The sequence below is a fragment of the Schistocerca gregaria genome, chromosome 4, assembly GCF_023897955.1.
Source record: "Schistocerca gregaria isolate iqSchGreg1 chromosome 4, iqSchGreg1.2, whole genome shotgun sequence".
NCBI lineage: Eukaryota > Metazoa > Arthropoda > Insecta > Orthoptera > Acrididae > Schistocerca > Schistocerca gregaria.
Window position 1 is genome coordinate 308426613 of NC_064923.1, and position 19090 is coordinate 308445702.

Genomic DNA, 19090 nt, shown 5'->3' on the forward strand with positions numbered 1-19090 from the left:
CTTGGCCACAATAATGCGTTCACTATGCTGTTTGTAGTAGCTTACCTGCATTCCTATTTTCCTATTCATTATTAAACCTACTCCTGCATTACCCCTATTTGATTTTGTGTTTATAGCCCTGTAGTCGCCTGACCAGAAGTCTTGTTCGTCCTGCCACCGAACTTCACTAATTCCCATTATATCTAACTTTACCCTATCCATTTCCTTTTTTAAATTTTCTAACCTACCTGCCCGATTGAGGGATCTGATGTTCCACGCTCCGATCCGTTGAGCGCCAGTTTTCTTTCTCCTGATAACGACATCCTCTTGAGTAGTCCCCGCCCAGAGATCCGATTGGGGAACTATTTTACCTTCTGAATATTTTACCCAAGAGGACGCCATCATCATTTAATCATACAGTAAAGCTGCATGCCCTCGGGAAAAATTAAAGCTGTAGTTTCCCCTTGCTTTCAGCCATTCGCCGTACCAGCACAGCAAGGCTGTTTTGGTTAATGTTGGAAGGCCAGATCAGTCAATCATCCAGACTATTGCCCCTGCAACTACTGAAAAGGCTGCTGCCCCTCTTCAGGAACCACACGTTTGTCTGGCCTCTCAACAGATACCCCTCCATTGTAGTTGCACCTACGGTACGGCCATCTGTATCGCTGAGGCACGCAAGCCTCCCCACCAATGGCAAGGTCCACGGTTCATGGGGGGGGGGGGGGGGGGATTTTGAAGGTGGCAGGGGTAAACTATAGAGAGCGAAAGGCTTTTTACAATTTGTATAGAAACCAAATGGCAGTTATAAGAGTTGAGGGGCATTAAAGGGAAGCAGTGGTTGGGAAGGGAGTGAGATAGGGCTGTAGCCTCTCCCCGATGTTATTAAACCTGTATATTGAGCAAGCAGTGAAGGAAACAAAAGAAAAATTCGGAGTAGGTATTAAAATCCATGCAGAAGAAACAAAAACTTTGAGGTTCGCCGATGACATTGTAATTCTGTCAGAGACAGCAAAGGACTTGGAAGAGCAGTTGAACGCAATGGACAGTGTCTTGAAAAGAGGATGGAAGATGAACATCAAAAAAAGCAAAACAAGGATAATGGAATGTACTCGAATTAAGTCGGGTGATGCTTAGGGAATTAGATTAGGAAATGAGACACTTAAAGTAGTAAAGGAGTTTTCCTATTTGGGAGCAAAATAACTGATGATGGTTTAAGTAGAGAGGATATAAAATGTAGGCTGGCAATGGGAAGGAAAGCGTTTCTGAAGAAGAGAAATTTGTTAACATCGAGTATAGATTTAAGTGCCAGGAAGTCGTTTCTGAAAGTATTTGTATGGAGTGTAGCCATGTATGGAAGTGAAACATGGACGATAAGTAGTTAGACAAGAAGAGAATAAAAGCTTTCGAAATGTGGTGCTACAGAAGAATGCTGAAGATTAGATGGGTAGATCACATAACTAATGAGGAGGTGTTGAATAGGATTGGAGAGAAGATAAGTTTGTGGCACAACTTGACTAGAAGAAGGGATCGGTTGGTTGGACATGTTTTTGAGGCATCAAGGGATCACAAATTTAGTATTGGAGGGCAGCATGGGGCGTAAAAGTCGTAGAAGGAGACCAAGAGATGAATACACCAAGCAGATTCAGAATGATGTAGGTTGAATTAGGTACTGGGAGATGAAGAAGCTTGCACAGGATGGAGTAGCATGGAGAGCTGCATCAAACCACTCTCAGGACTGAAGACCACAACAACAACAACAGCAACTCTTTGGTTCCACTACTACCACAGTTTATGTGAACAACCCATAAGGTCAATATATTGCAGGACTCTACGTCTTTCTCAACGCGAGTAACTGTTAGATATGGGAGCAGCTCCTGACGTGTCCCTAACCATTTTTGTGAGACCTTGACTGTTCTCGGGATAAATAGGGTGTTACAGGAGGAATAGTAAATATATTAGAAGGTGGAGGTGTCGACTAATTCGAAAAAAAAAAGACATGCGCATAACACGTGGTTTTTATTAGTTACACAGGTAGAGTCCTCCCCCAATGAACCATTGACCTTGCCATTGGTGGGGGGGCTTCCGTGCCTCAGTCATACAGATAGCCGGACCGTAGGTGCAATCACAACGGAGAGGTATCTGTTGAGAGGCCAGACAATCGTGTGGTTCCAGAAGAAGGGCAGAACCATTTTCAGCAGTTGCAGGGGCAATAGTTTGGATGATTGACTGATCCGGTATTGTAACATTAATCAAAAAGGCCTTGCTGAACTGGAACTGCAAACGGCTGAAAGCCAGGGGAAACCTCAGCTGTAATTTTTCCGAAGGGCATCCAGCTTTCCTGTATGGTTAAATGATTACGGCGTCCCCTCGGGTAAAATATTCCAGAGGTAAAATAGTCCCCCATTCGGATCTCCGGGAGGGGTCTGCTCAGGAGGACGTCGTTATCAGGAGAAAGAAAACTGGCGTTCTACGAATCGGAGCGTGCAATGTCAGAGCTCTCAATCGGGCAGGTAGGTTAGAAAATTTAAAAAAGGAAATGGATAGGGTAAGATAGACGCGAAGACTACGCCTACCATAGTAAAACGAGTTTGTACGCCAACTAGCTCGGCAGATGACGAAGAGATTCAAGATGTGTATGAGGAGATAAAAGAAATTCTTCAGATGGTGAAGGGAGAAAAAATTTGATATTCATGGGGGACTGGAATTCGATAGCAGGAAGAGGAAGAGACGGAAAAGCAGTAGGTGATTATAAAATGAGGGTAAGGAATGAAATAGGAAGCCGTATGGTGGAATTGGGAGCAGGGCATAACTTAATTATAGCTAACACTTGGTTTAAGAATCATGAAAGAAGTCTGTGTAAATGAAACAGTCCTGGAGACTCTGGAAGATTTCAGACAGATTATATAATGGTAAGACAGAGACTTAGAAAACAGTCTTTAAATAGTAAGACGTTTCCAGGGGCACATGTGAACTGCGACCACAATTTATTGTTTGTGAACTGTAGATTAAAACTGAAGAAACTGGAAAAAGGTTTAACTTTAAGGAGATGGGACCTTGATAAACTGAAAGAGCTAAAGGTTGTAGAGAGTTTCAGACACATCATTAGCGAACGATCGACAAATATAGGGGAAATAAATACCATAGATGAAGAGTGTGCAGCTTCGAGGGATGAAATAGGGAAGACAGCAGAGCATCAAGTAGGTAAAAAGATGAAGTCTAGCAGAAATGCTTGAGTAACAGAAGAGATATTGAATTTAACTGATAAAAGGAGAAAATATAAAAGTGCAATAAATGAAGCAGGCGAAAAGGAATACAAACGTCTAAAAAATGAGATCGACAGGAAGTGCAAAATGGCTAAGCAAGGATGAGTAGACGACAAATGTAAGGATGTACTGGCATATATCACTAGAGAGATACTGCCTACCGGCAAATTAGAGAGGCTTTTGGAGGTAAGAGAACCACTCGTATGAATATCAAGAGATCAGAGGGAAAACTAGTCCTAAGCAAAGAAGGGGAAGCAGAAAGGTGGAAGGAGGGTCTATACAGGGGCGATGTAGTTGAGGGCAAAATTGCAAATGGAAGAGGGCGTAGATACAGATGAAATGGAAGATATGACAGTGCGTGAAGAATTGGACGGAGCACTGAAAGATCTAAGTCAATAAAAGGCCCCGGAAGTAATCAAAATTCCATTAGAACTACTGATAGCCTTGGGAGCGCCAGGCCTAACAAAACACTATCATCTGGTGAACAAGATGAATAAACAGGCGAAATACCCTCATATTTCAAGAAGAATGTAATAACTGCAATCTCAAACAAACCAGGTGTCGACAAGTGTGAAAATTATCGAACTATCAGTGTAACAAGGCATGGCTGCAAAATACCAACACGAATTTTTTACAGACGCATGGAGAAACTTGTAGAGTCTGACCCCGGGGAGGAGCAGTTTGGATTCCGTAGAAATGTTGGGACACACGAGGCAATATTGACCCCATGCCTTATCTTTGAAGATAGATTAAGGAAAAGCAAACCTACGTTTCTAGCATTTGTAGACTTAAAGAAAGCTTTTACAATGTTGATTGAATACTCTCTTCCTAATTCTGAAGGTGTCAGGGATAAAATAAACGGAGCAAAAGGCTATTATAAGTTGTACAGAAACCAGACTGCAGTTATAAGAATCGAGGGGCATGAAAGAGTTGCAGCGGTTGAGAAGAGAGAAAGACAGTGCTGTAGCCTTTCCCCGAAGCTATTCAATCTGTATATTGAGCAAGCAGGAAAGGAAACAAAATAAAAATTCGGAGTAGGAATTAAAATCCATGGAGAAGAAATAAAAACTTTGAGGTCTGCAGATGACAGGAAGAGCACTTGAACGGAATGGACAATGTCTTGAAAGGAGGATATATGGTGAACTTCAACAAAAACAAAACGAGGATAATGCATTGTAGTCGAATTAAATCAGGAGATGCTGAGGTAATCAGATTAGGAAATGTAACACTCAAAGTAGTAGATGAGTTTTGTTATTTGGGAAGCAAAATAGCTGATGATGGTCATAGTAGATAGGATATAAAATGTAGGCTGGCTATGGCAAGGAAAGCATTCCTGAAGAAGAGAAATTTGTTAACATGCAGTACAGATTTAAGTGTCAAGAAGTCTTTTTTGAAAGTATTTGTATGGAGTGTAGCCATGTATGGATGTGAAACATGGACTATAACTAGTTTGGACAAGAAGAGAGTAGAAGCTTTCGAAATGTGGTGCTACAGAAGAATGAAGAAGATTAGATGGGTAGATCACGTAACTAATGAGAAGGTACTGAACAGAATTGGGGAGAAGAGGAATTTGTTGAACATCCTGACTAAAAGAACGGATCCATTGGTAGGACACGTTCTGAGGCTTCAAGGGATCACCAATTTAGTAACGGAGGGAAGTGTGGAGGGTAAATTCGTAGAGGAAGGCCAAGAGATGAATACATTAAGCGGATTCAGAAGGATGTAGCTTCCAGTAGGTACTCGGAGATGAAGAATCTTGCAAAGGCTAGAGTAACATGGAGAGCTGCATCAAACCAGTCTCTGGACCGAAGACGACAACTACAACAACAGGTAGGGTAAGGTCGGGTAAGAGTACGCGTCTGGTAAGAGTCTGCTGTGGAATTTTACCTACATTTGCAGCACTGACCGACAACGAAAAACTACATTCACCTGTGGATTCTATACCGACACCATCAGATGTTATCTTGAAGAGCTCCGCCAAATTTATTTGTTGTACCAGGCAAATATGAATTTTTGTTTAAAATTATGTGGTCTTTAAATTGTATATGGTAAGCAGTAAGCACTTTCTTGGTATGCACTAGAAAATAAAATTATTTGCCGAAAGAATCATAGTTCTGTGAGGAACAAACCATGGCACGACAAACAGCAGAACCACGCAGAGACTGCCATTTGTGATATTTTTTTGAACTGCGGCGCAACGCTTAAGAGTACGCTCTAGGATACCGGGAAAGGTTAAGCGCATACTCTTAACCCTCCTCCCCCCCCCCCCCCACTCCCCCCCCCCACTCCCCCCACTCGCCCCCACCCGTCCTCTTTGTTGCTAACGGTTAGTAATCAAGGAAGAAATATTATGCAGATGTTAGTGCTTTATTTCGAACGGCATATTCTAGAGTAATCGCAATCCAAACGGCTGAGAAATCCTTCGCGTGAACGAGAGTAATCCCGTTAATCCGGATTTCTTCACAGCAGAAGACTTTGCTCCATCAGAAATCACTGAGAGTGCCGAATTTCCAACAACTCAAGAAGGCAAATGAGTTAAACATGAACCCACGGACTAATGCTGCTCCTCAGATGATCAGTCTGTAGAGTCACCAGGAAAAACAAAGAACGTAGCACAAATGAAGTTCAGAGAGCTGGTGTACGAACAGGTGTAGGCCTATCCAGTATTTATCCACTGCCAAAAGATGATCGACCCATAACAAAGAAGAAAATGCAAAAAAAAAATCGAGAAAAATGGATCCTTAGACAAAGTAGCTAAACCAGACAAAACCAACAAGAGACAAAATACCAGTATAAAGAAAGAAGAATCTCTAGGGCTAATCTGGACTTAACCGCCTCATCATCTTCAGGAACACCCAAGTCCATATCCAACGAGAGATCTGACATTTTGAATTGCCCACGGGTGTGGTGAAGTCTACAAGGAGCCTATCACGGAAGACTGGATTATGTGTGATAATTGCTCCTAGTGATGGCATGAAGAATGCACAGGTTATGAAGGACTTGATGAATTTTCTTCTGATTTATATTAGTGCATAATCTTTGACAACACTCCGCGTATTCTTGCCAAAAGATGCGGCTAAGAGAACAACGAGCAGTATCTTACATATGTTGACATTTAAGATTCATGTTAAAAGTTAAGCAGCTGTAACTGATACATGTTGTTCCCAAATAAACCAGCAATAATCTGTTATAAGAAAAGTTTATTTTAACCTTCTCAGCTACTAAGTGTCAGCGGTTAAATAGTATGTACCAACTCTTTCTCGACTTTCCCCAACATTTGTCAGAATGTAGCAAAAGAAATACACACAAAAGTAAATGATTAAGTTCAAAAGTGATTTTCATAAATTTCACTTCCCACCAAATACTTTCGAATTTTCTTGACAGTATCAAGTATGGCTCTTACAAGATGCTCTTTTGATTCTCTTATGACGTCACGGAATCGCTTAGTTGGCGAAGTAGCGTTACACAGATGTTCAACAGACTGTAGTGGCAGACGAAACAAGAGAAGCGTTGTATTACTGAGAGGTTTACTGTCGAAATTTTGAGAAAGTACTTTCCGGGAATAATCTGACAACATATTACTTCCTCCTACACACGCCTCGCGTAATGACCACGATGAGGAAATTCGATAAATTAGAGCTCATATACAGACTTACAAACGATCGTTCTTCCTACGCGTCATCCCCGAGTGGAACAGGCAACGGTCGCAGGTTCGAATCCTGCACCGGGCATGGATGTGTGAGGTGTCCTTAGGTTAGTTAGGTTTAAGTAGTTCTAGGGGTCTGGTGACCTAAGATGTTACGTCTCATAGTGCTCAGAGCCATTTGAACCATTTTTTAGTGGAATAGGAAAGGTACGAGAGCACCATCGTGCTGGAAGAACATAGCCCTTCTTTTTGCTAAAGAAACCTCTCCTAACAATGCTGGTAGCTCGTTTTCGAAAAGTACAAATAACAAGGTCCTTTAAGAGTATTCGGTTTTCATCCGACCGCTGTCAAAACGAGTGAATGTCTCCTCACCAATTGTTACACCCAGGGCAGCTTCACCGAACCTTCTAGCAGGGCAGTATACAAATGGAGCCGTGTAAATAGAGCCCAACTGCACAACTGGAGAGAGAGCGGTACGAACAACGAGCAGATAACGCCGTCTGCAAGACGCTCATCAGTCTGGGCTGGACTCAGTTTATTTCGGTAATCTCGACCAAAGTAGAAAGCTTATCGGACTTCGAGGATATCGTTGCTAGTTCGTCTTACATGGCAACTTGTAACTAGGGAAGTGTGCCAGGCTTACATCCAAGCAATGAACTCCAAAACGCCGTACATAAAAACGGGATTTTTCCGGGTTCTATCGGCGACAGGCAGTCTCAAGTGTTTTGGACCGCTCTAGGGCTGGGAACCATTTGTATGCTCACCAGAATGATTGTCTTCATTTAACTACCTCACAGTACAAGGTCAAAGTCTGACTCCAGCGTGGGCAAATGGAGCAAATAAGTTGGTTCTCTTTGCATTAGTTATGGTATACGGTTTGCCTCACGGGGCTTCGAGAGGCACCATTAGGTTCATAGACGGTTCGTGAGAAAACCCGAAAAAAGCGTATTTCACCATTTTTCGCCGTAAGCAGGGGATGTCTAAATAACCAACTGCAGCATATTGTTCAAATTTTGAAAAAATATAGACGTGCCATCTTCCCGCTTTCTATAGTTTTTATCCGTTATCGAGAAACACCAGAAAAGCATGCGGATTCCAAGACGGTTATGCAAAGAAAATAGGTTAAATTTTTGCGATGTGTTCCTAAGACCTCCATCTCGAACAGTCGTGAAATTATTTTGATATATTTATCCATTTCGGAGATACAGACGTTCAAAGTTACCATATTTGCACAAGTAAAATACGGAGTGAGGCTAAAACTTTATTTATACAGTGAAGTAACACGCAGAAATATGCTATAAAATGTCTCCGTTAACTTCTGAAGTATTCTGAGAACGTCAAAGTACTACTGCGGAAGCACATGCAGATTTTTTGTGCAGGTAAAATCCAGTCTGAAGTGTAAAATTAGTATCGGTTATTTCAGTTTCACATAAGTAAACTACAAAAATTTTACAGAACCATGAAGTTCTTTTCATATGAGTGACATTCCTTGCTGTGGCAGTGAAAAGAAGGGCACCAGCGGAAAAATGCTCCTCTCGGAGTGCAAACAAAGGCGGATATGCACTTGTTTAAAAGAACCTGACTGAAAAGTGGGGTAACAGCTCAATCGTTCTACCTTGAAAAATATTCCCAAAAATTATGACATGTGAGCACATTCGCACTTTTTGATTTAGAGGGAGAAGGAGACAGCGGCAGTGGGGAAGAGATGGAAAAATAATAAATCCTGGAATATAGCAGATAGTAGTTCTGGAATAGAAAGACGGAAGAAGACAAGGCCAGTGTTAGTAAAAGAGAGGGCATACTGGCAATGACAGATAGTTGACAGTGACGAAACGGTGTTAGGAAAAGAGTGAAGGAGACAGTGCCTGTGGGAATGGAATAAAGAGAAGGAGAAAGTGGAAGTGGGCGAGGGTCAGTGTTAATGATAGAATGTATGACAATCACAACGAGGAAGAGAGAGATACTGGTAGTGAGAAGAGACAGCAGAAATGGGAAGGAACGAATGAAAAAAAAATGTAAAAAATATTCCGACAATTTCATTAATTTAGTTTAGAAAGAAGTTCTTGGCCAACAGGTAGCAGAGCGCCTGTTCTAACAACTGAAACAGCGAGCCAAAACTCGATATCAATAGCGCTCAAGTGACGCCCACAAGCAGCTTACGTAGCTGACCCCTCGTGCTCCAGCATACAGAGATCCTAAGGAAGGAAAATTCAACTGGCAAAATGCGGATGGCATCAAGCACTAACCGCGTGGCCAATCACGCCCAAGGGAGCTTCACTTCGAACCGTCTAGCAGGGCAGTATGCAAATGGAGCCGTATAGATAGCGTCCACGTGCACTGTTGGAGAGAGAACGGCACGAGCAAGGAGCACGTGAGGCCGTCCCCATGACGCTTGTCACTCTGAGATGGACTTCGTTTATTTCACTAGCCTCGGCCAAAGTAGAGTGCGTATCGGACTTAGAGAATATCCAGTTAGTTCATCATAAATGTTAACTTGTAACTAGGGAAGTGTGCCAGGTGCACTTCCAAGTAATGAGCTCACATCGCTACTTAAACGCTTTTGCCCTAACTATGGCATCGATAGCTACGATGCCACAACATAAGTCCACTCTGCTAAGTTGGCACCACAAGAGACACAGACGACAGCGCCCTCTAGCCGGTGCTGTCGAGGTCGACGAGCTCCGCGACTGCTTCAGCCTATTTCATCAAATGCAGACGGCCGGGACACTTCGCAACCCACCTAAAGTTATGTAATATGTTTGCTTATGTTTATCCACTAGTAAAGGTGCTTTAACTGTATCTGCAGTACCGAGAGATTAGTACCTTTCCCTGTTCCTGTTCCTTACCCACGCGCCGCCTCCCAGGCGGGATACAAAACTATCGGTTTCCGTACACTTCACCACCCAAAGCTGGCTTTTCAACCGCGGCCGGAGAATCGGAACTCGGCCCACCACCAGTTAACCTCATCGAATCTCATCGTTCGAGGTAAGATCTTTTGTCGCTCATCTAGCTGTCCTTCCCTCTCCCTCTCAGGACACGACAGTAGCAGCAGTAAGAGAGAGAGCAAGAGATGTATCAAGTTGAAATTTACACCAAAAACTAAGGTTTACGGTCTTTCGTCAGTGTGAAAATTTAAAGCTTCGAAACGGATGTAATTAAAATACACGATCAAGTATGTCATATATTTTGATGATCGCAAATTCACTGATCCAAACCTATAGGGTACTTCTCGTTGACCTAGAATCATAAGATTTGGCAACAAGCAAGGTTTCAAATTACAAATAAATGAAAAATCTGAAAATTGTTACTTTCCAATTATGTCATATGTTTCTTTTGCCATTTGTTGTTCGTCTGTCTCTCTATCCTTCTGGTAAGACCACTTTTTGTCTGGATCGCCTAGAGATATCAAGTCGAAGTCGAAATATATGTCAAATACAAAGTCTACGATCCCTTGGCCGGTGTGAATAATTTAAGCTATTACGTCAGAGCAGTCAAAAACTGCGGCCATATATTTAACATATTTTGCTAATCGAGAACTTACTCTTCAAACGCTATGGATGAACTATCTTTGTACTTGTCGAGCGTGGTGGTGCAGCGGTAAAGGCTGAATAGCATCTGCCTGAAAACTGAAAGGTTGCGGGATCGTATCGTGGCGATGCCACTGATTTTTCAGCCCTTTTATTAACTTAACCCTGCCTTCTCGACGATACTACGAGTCCACAGGAACAGCACGAGGTTCGGATTTCACGTTAAACTGTAAATGCGTTTTTCACTGTTCGATAACTGGTGTAAGTTAGGGACACGCAAGTCGCTGAAGTGCTGTCCAATAGAAGGACTTGGCACCAGACTAATGAGCAATGCGAAATTATTTTTTGGAAATTCGTGGTAAGTTTCTATGGGACCAAACTGCTGAGGTAATCGGTCCCTAGGCTTACAAACCACTTAATCTAAGTTAAACTAACTTACACTAAGGGCAATACGCACAATCAATCCCGAGAGAGGTCTCGAACCTCCTCCGACTTGGGGAGCCGCGCGAACCATGACGAGGCGTCCGAGACCACGCGGCTACCCCACACTGCCACGGTATTACACTCCTGGAAATTGAAATAAGAACACCGTGAATTCATTGTCCCAGAAAGGGGATACTTTATTGACACATTCCTGGGGTCAGATACATCACATGATCACACTGACAGAACCACAGGCACATAGACACAGGCAACAGAGCATGCACATTGTCGGCACTAGTACAGTGTATATCCACCTTTCGCAGCAATGCAGGCTGCTATTCTCCCATGGAGACGATCGTAGAGATGCTGGATGTAGTCCTGTGGAACGGCTTGCCATGCCATTTCCACCTGGCGCCTCAGTTGGACCAGCGTTCGTGCTGGACGTGCAGACCGCGTGAGACGACGCTTCATCCAGTCCCAAACATGCTCAATGGGGGACAGATCCGGAGATCTTGCTGGCCAGGGTAGTTGACTTACACCTTCTAGAGCAAGTTGGGTGGCACGGGATACATGCGGACGTGCATTGTCCTGTTGGAACAGCAAGTTCCCTTGCCGGTCTAGAAATGGTAGAACAATGGGTTCGATGACGTTTTGGATGTACCGTGCACTATTCAGTGTCCTCTCGACGATCACCAGAGGTGTACGGCCAGTGTAGGAGATCGCTCCCCACACCATGATGCCGGGTGTTGGCCCTGTGTGCCTCGGTAGTATGCAGTCCTGATTGTGGCGCTCACCTGCACGGTGCCAAACACGCATACGACCATCATTGGCACCAAGGCAGAAGCGACTCTCATCGCTGAAGACGACACGTCTCCATTCGTCCCTCCATTCACGCATGTCGCGACACCACTGGAGGCGGGCTGCACGATGTTGGGGCGTGAGCGGAAGACGGCCTAACGGTGTGCGGGACCGTAGCCCAGCTTCATGGACACGGTGGCGAATGGTCCTCGCCGATACCCCAGGAGCAACAGTGTCCCTAATTTCCTGGGAAGTGGCGGTGCGGTCCCCTAGGCACTGCGTAGGATCCTACGGTCTTGGCGTGCATCCGTGCGTCGCTGCGGTCCGGTCCCAGGTCGACGGGCACGTGCACCTTCCGCCGACCACTGGCGGCAACATCGATGTACTGTGGAGACCTCACGCCCCACGTGTTGAGCAATTCGCATGCCCACTATACGCCCTCGCTCAAAGTCCGTCAACTGCACATACAGTTCACGTCCACGCTGTCGCGGCATGCTACCAGTGTTAAAGACTGCGATGGAGCTCCTGTATGCCACGCCAAACTGGCTGACACTGACGGCGGCGGTGCACAAATGCTGTGCAGCTAGCGCCATTCGACGGCCAACACCGCGGTTCCTGGTGTGTCCGCTGTGCCGCGCGTGTGATCATTGCTTGTACAGCCCTCTCGCAGTGTCCGGAGCACGTATGGTGGGTCTGACACACCGGTGTCAATGTGTTCTTTTTTCCATTTCCAGGAGTGTATTATTGTTATCTATACACACAATTAAGTTTTTACGGAAGCCTCAAAGTTCCTCTCTTAGAGCTTGGACAGATAATCATTCAAACGTCTCTCGTTATAACAGGCGCAGTTTTGCATTCGAATGGCTCATAGTACTGTTTTGGTACGAGCGATTTGTGTTCCAACATATTTCCGTGCGGTTCTTAGCGTTCTAGGTCACACACTTTCCTTGTTAGCAGCCTCGGTCTATGTTCTTGCGGCATGTAATCATGCATCCAAGCACTTGTCAGTGTGCTAAACGTTCGTGTCTCACCGTGTATAAAATGTTTAATGTCGGAACCTTGAAGAAGGTAAGTGCGGCTTGATGCTGTTTTATACTATTGGGTGCCTAAGTCTTAGGTGAAACAAAATGTCGGAAGACCTACAGAGAACCGAAACTTCGTAAAGGGACTGGCGACTGACCCTCGTCATAATCTAACGTAATATGTAGGGCATAACTATTTTAAGGTGCATCATTTGGCCGATCACACTATTGGCGATCACTCACTGTAAACAGTCACAATCATTACATGAAGAATCATCAAAATTTCTACAGTTATCTTTACAGCAAACAGGATTATAGAAGGAATGAGATCCACTGATAACGTAACTAGCTAGTAGCAAATCACTAAAGAACATAGGGAATGCAATAATGCCGGCCGCGGTGGTCTCGCGGTTCTAGGCGCGCAGTCCGGAACCGTGCTACTGCTACGGTAGCAGGTTCGAATCCTGCCTCGGGCATGGATGTGTGTGATGTCCTTAGGTTAGTTAGGTTTAAGTAGTTCTAAGTTGTAGGGGACTGATGACCACAGCAGTTGAGTCCCATAGTGCTCAGAGCCATTTGAACCATTTTGGAATGCAATAATGAAATACAGTCACTGATAAGATTAAAGGTTTTGTTAGCCAAGCTATTCTGCATACTTTACCACAGGGTTTCCCTAAACATTTAACAGAAATCATAAAACGTATGAAGAGACATATCTATTGCAGGTAAAAGTAATCAGATTCGACCAAGTACCGAGCTAGACTTAAAACAAACGTGAAGTTTATCAGTCGTGCTCTCTATCATCAGCATGAAGGAAGTTCTTGTGGACTGAGTGGGTGAACCACCATTTCATTCTTTTAATCTTAAAAATCTTATAATGTGGCTATGCACTGAGAATGATATACAACGAACGGCATATCAATTAAACAGAATATCCGATAACATGCCATTTTACTGGAAACAGAAGATTACGTCCAAAATTGTAATAAATGGGAAAATAGTAGAACGAGTAAGAAAATTTAAATACTTAGAATGCACTACAGGCGTTGGACAAAATTTGAAAACATCGCGAGAAACGCGTGCTTCAACACAAATGCAGGTGCTGGCGAAGCGTGCAGGTTGCGCTGCCATATTTGATCATGAAAGGCACCTGTACAGTGTCCTCAATACGTTGCAAGTGTCTGTAGTGGTCAGATCAGTTTTCTCTGGTGAGTGCATTATGACTTAGTTAATTCTATCATGAGCACATTGTTGGCGTTCATTTGGTGGGTGCTTCCATAATCTACGCAGCCGTAGTGTTTGGTGTTCCGAGAGGCACCGAAACGATGATTTATACCGCAAACAAGGAAACAGAAAAACATCATGCTGTATGTCGCAACGCTTACGAAAGTGTGTGTTGAGTGATCGTGTCAACCGGTCATTGAAGAGAATTGTAACGAAACATAACATGACGCAGAAAGACACCGCAGAACTCAATGTCGCATTCGCGAACCCGGTCAGCACAAAAACAACACAAAGGGAGCCCCTTTGAAAGGCATACTGTAACTACGTTTATCCGTTCCGAGACAACTGGAAGCCGTTATGAATGGCAACCATTTTCCTACACTGAATTACACATGTCCACGTGTTCTGTTCGTGGTCTTTCCATACTTTCTCCACTCCCTCCCCCATTCCTCCTCTGTATATCAAGCAAAAACGAAACTGATTTTCCGCGAAAGACAGATGATTTTAACTTCAAGACTTCCCAATAATGATTCAAATGAATCTGAGTTTGGCATCCGTGTTCTTTACGACGTGTTTTACGTGGCCGTTGAAAGCACCTTAGAAAAGAAATTTAAATAAAAGAGACACTCCTGAAATTTCTCAAAACACTGTCACTCCCCGTTATAACGTAGTCCAGTATTACTGGGTAGAACCGAGAAAGAGATACTAAGAACTAAGATTGCGCAAATGAGATTTCTCAGACATGCAGCGATACATACAAAAGAAGACAGAAAGCGAAATATAGAAATAAGAGCAGAATTGTGATTGATGTATCTAAATGAAAAAACAGCCGCAAACAGAAGGAACTGGAAAGAGCGCATCAGCAGGATGGAGGATGACAGACTACCAAAAGTGCTGTACAAAGACAAACCAAAATGACGAAGAAACATAGGGAGAACCAAACAGAATGGATGGACTTAGAGTAATCTCTCTAAGTAGATGTAAAAGACAAATCCTAAAAGTGTAGAATATGATAATGATGATGATAAATCTCAACCACTGAACATATAGGAGTGTGCGGTCGGTGTGACATATCTCAATGGCCACGTAAAACACGTCGTAAGGAAGACGGAATCCAAACACAGATTCATTTGAACCATTATTAGGAACTCTTTTTCATCCCAGGCAGGGAGAGATTACAAAATCCACCTTCGACAGATTCTTGACTATTGATCTTGAGTCTTTACTCCTTACCATGATTAATGGAAGAGGTAAAAAAAATTGTGTGTTGCGTGTTTCATCACGGGTTTGTTTCCTCTGCGTGAGAGCATCACTGAAATGCTCTGTCGACCCCAGTGGAAGACTTTTTGCGTCAAGGAGAGGCTTTTTAACAAATTCCAAGAAGATCCAAACATTATATACCTCACTAAATTACCATGTCAGTAAGAAGCAGAAAAATTTGTGGTTATACATAGACCTACCGACATTTGCTATTTCTGCACACTATTCGCGAACGGAACAGGACAGGGGTTGAATGAGGATGTCATAGCGGATCAAAAATGTTGTACGTCAGAGAATTTGCGCTAAAGTGATTTGCCTAATGCAGACGTAGATTCAGCGTTCGTAGAATACCATTTTTCTCCTGTAACGCCACTTGAAGGAACGAGGAAAAGAAGATTGGGATTTAACGTCCCATGAATGATGCCGTCATTAGGGATGGACTTAGGGACAATCTCGTATTGACGAACAATGGGGAAGTATATCAAATGTTTGTTTTACAAAGGAACCACCTGGGATTTTTCTTACGAAATTTAAGAAACGCACTTATATCCTAAAACAGGAAGACAGGAGGGGGGATTTGAACCTATATCCTCCCGAACGCGACTGTAGTCAATACGGCTCCTCCTCACTGAGTTTAACATAGGGACGATGAGGGGTGTGGAAACTGATTTATGGTCTGAGTTATACTCCATTTCGCCCTTCGCCTAGTGGGTGAAGGAATTGGTTCAAATGGTTCAAATGGCTCTGAACGCTATGGGACTTAACTGCTATGGTCATCAGTCCCCTACAACTCAGAACTACTTAAACTTAACTAACCTAAGGACATCACACACATCCATGCCCGAGGCAGGATTCGAACCTGCGACCATAGCGATCGCGCGGTTCCAGACTGTAGTGCCTAGAACCGCTCGGTCACTGCGGCCGGAGGTGAAGGAATTCTATTGGGTTTTTGTTTCTGGTATCATGGTGATGTTGGTACCTTGATTTTATCACCCTCGAAATTTGATTTCATTTTTATTTGGTGATGAACTTTCTACAATGGTATTTATATTGGAAATGAGGAAAGGGCATCTGGAAAAAACCGTATGTGGGCTAGTGTTTGTCTCTATCGGTTTCGCTTGTAGTTTTGCTTTAATTGAAGAAGATGATGAATGTTGCTTACCCTTTGTCTGTTTTTTCTGATAAGTGTTGCTGCTATAATATCCAGTAACAGCTGGTATAGTGGAGATCTCCTTTCCAGTAGCGTCTTCGTGAGAGTGTCCGTGTTCGATCGCTGGAGGTGCGGTTCTTGTTAGTAAATGTTCGAATAATTTCCGTGTGTTTTCCGATTCAGTTGTCTAATATGAGTTTATCAGTTCGTTCAGGAGTGGAATATTGCTATGTATCACAGTTTTACTCGTTTAGTGGCTACGATTCCTTGTAATACGAATATCATCTATATTATTGCTTTGTTTGAGACTCACATAAAGATGTCTTTAAGGGTTTTACAGTGTTCTTCAGTACGGAATCTGTGGGAGTCTTTGCGAAGTGTAAGGTGCCGTACAGGTCCGCCAATCCAAGATGGCGGAAAAAGTTTTAGATGGTCCTGAACCGCAGTCACATAATATTTTTTGAAAGAATACAACACCATATGACTGTATATTACTGTACTTTTCTTCCATGCAATCCAGATTTCGGCTTTTACGTCACTATCGAGTAAAATACAAAAAAGAAATTCTTACAATGTTAACACGTCAAATCTATTAAAGTCAGCCGGCCGAGGTGGCCGAGCTGTTCTAGGCGCTGCTATGGTCGCAGGTTCGAATCCTGCCTCGGGCATGGGTGTGTGTGATGCCCTTAGGTTAGTTAGGTTTAAGTAGTTATAAGTTCTAGGGGACTGATGACCTCAGATGTTAAGTCCCATGGTGCTCAGAGCCATTTGAACCATTATTAAAGTTAGCTCAAAGCAGATAAATAAGAGCAGCGCATAGCTTTTACGCCGTAATAGAGTACTTGGCTAAAAGTTCTTGGACCATTAACTCGTCATATATGGTAAAAAAAAGATGGAAATGAGCTTATGGCATCGTTGGCCGGGAGGCCCCATCCGGAGAAATTCGGCCGCCAAGTGAAGTCTTGTTTCAGTCGACGCGACGCGACATTGGGCGACTTGCTTTCTGGTGATGAGGATGAAATTATGATGAGGACAACACAACACTCACTCCCCGAGTGGAGAAAATCTCCAATCCAGCCGGGAATCAAACCCGGGCCCACTTGCATGGGATGGGAACACATTACCACCTAGCTAAGCAGACGGACGTGATATGTGGTAAAGCTGATTTTACCAAATATGACGTGTTAACGAGACTATGAGTACAATGCTAAATGTTCTTAGACCTTTAACATGGCATATACAGTAAAGCAGGCACAAAGCCATGTGCTAGTCTTCTTCACTTGTTTTTGCCTGACTTTAGCAGATATTACGTGTTAACAAGACTAGCCTTAGCAAAAACATAAAACAAAGTAAAACAAAATAAAGGAAGAAGATAGCGGAATTACCCCAATTTCGATATTTATAAAATGGTGGTAAAATCAAAGATCCAAGATAGTGGACCTAGTCTAATTGTCCTAAGTATAAAATCAGATGGTGGACCTGGAGATACACGCACTGCTTCCGTGACGTCTAAATCCTAAATGGCGATCAAAACAAATAGCCCTCAAAATACAAGGACACTTTTGAGGATGCCTGCGTCAGTGTCATTAGCATGGAAGCCAGGTCATTTAAATTCAAGATGGAAGTCTCAGATATATGATCACAGCTCCATGACATCAGACCCAAGATCGTAATCCAAGATGGCGGACAAGGGGTAAGAGCACAGTTTAGAGACTATTACATCAGTGTCATGAGCATGGTTGTTAGATCACTGCTGGTGAACCTGCGGACAGGGTCACAGCCTGTGTGGTGGCCACGTCACTTGTGCTAAGTTTATAATCTCGTCATATGTTTATAATGGCAGGACATTCAGAATAATTGGATTTCTCCATTTCTGTGACTTTTGAGTTAACTTATGCTAAGTTTAAAACAGGGAAGCCTGTATGCTTTATCAATTTGTCCCACCCCTCTGACAGCTTGCATGTTTAAACAATTGACTTCCTGTTTAAACAATTTCTTGCATGCAGCTGCTGGCCCACTTGTGGTATTACCATCAGCACTGGGACTCGATGGGAACACCAGCGCTTTTATGCAAACAAAAAAAATGTGGGAGGATCTCTTCCACAGTCATGAAGTTCGTGAGTGCCACAGCCAGACCACGCCATGAGTGCACACGCACCACAAAGTCTCCCCCCACCACCACATGAAGTGCAGACCATGATCATTCACGCCGACAGAGAACACACTGACCAAGTTAAAAACGGCTGGAAGTTCAAAGATACAATATAGTAGAGCCAATTTCCACCAACAGTAAGTTATTTGTGACAGCGCTGCAGTCACATCCCACATGCTCTAATATTAACTGGCAGAGACATTTTAAAATGCTTGAGCCTATATTAAAAAGTGGCGGGAAATTCAAAATTTTTGTAAGTTGCAAAGGCTGCTTCCTACAGACTTCTCCACCTGTAAGAACTTTAATTCGAAACTCTTTGATAAAAATAATTTTAGGTATGCATCAATGTAATTTGCCTTGTCACGTGGTGTAGAGTGCATGTTCAGGATATTCGGAAATTCTCGTTGCAACTTTTAGGACTTGTAGACAGGAGTGAGTAGATAATATTTTGAATAGAAACTCATGTCCGGAAATGTACCGGCTGCGTGCTACAGCCACTTGAAAAAATGTTTGCTTGGTAGGTTTGCAACACGGTAGCCACGTTGAGGGGCGGAGGGTGGTTAAGTCAGATCAGCTGATGTCATTTTACGTCTGTCCTCCATCTCCGAGGAGGTTCAAGCCTCATTCATTTATCTGCGAGTGTCAG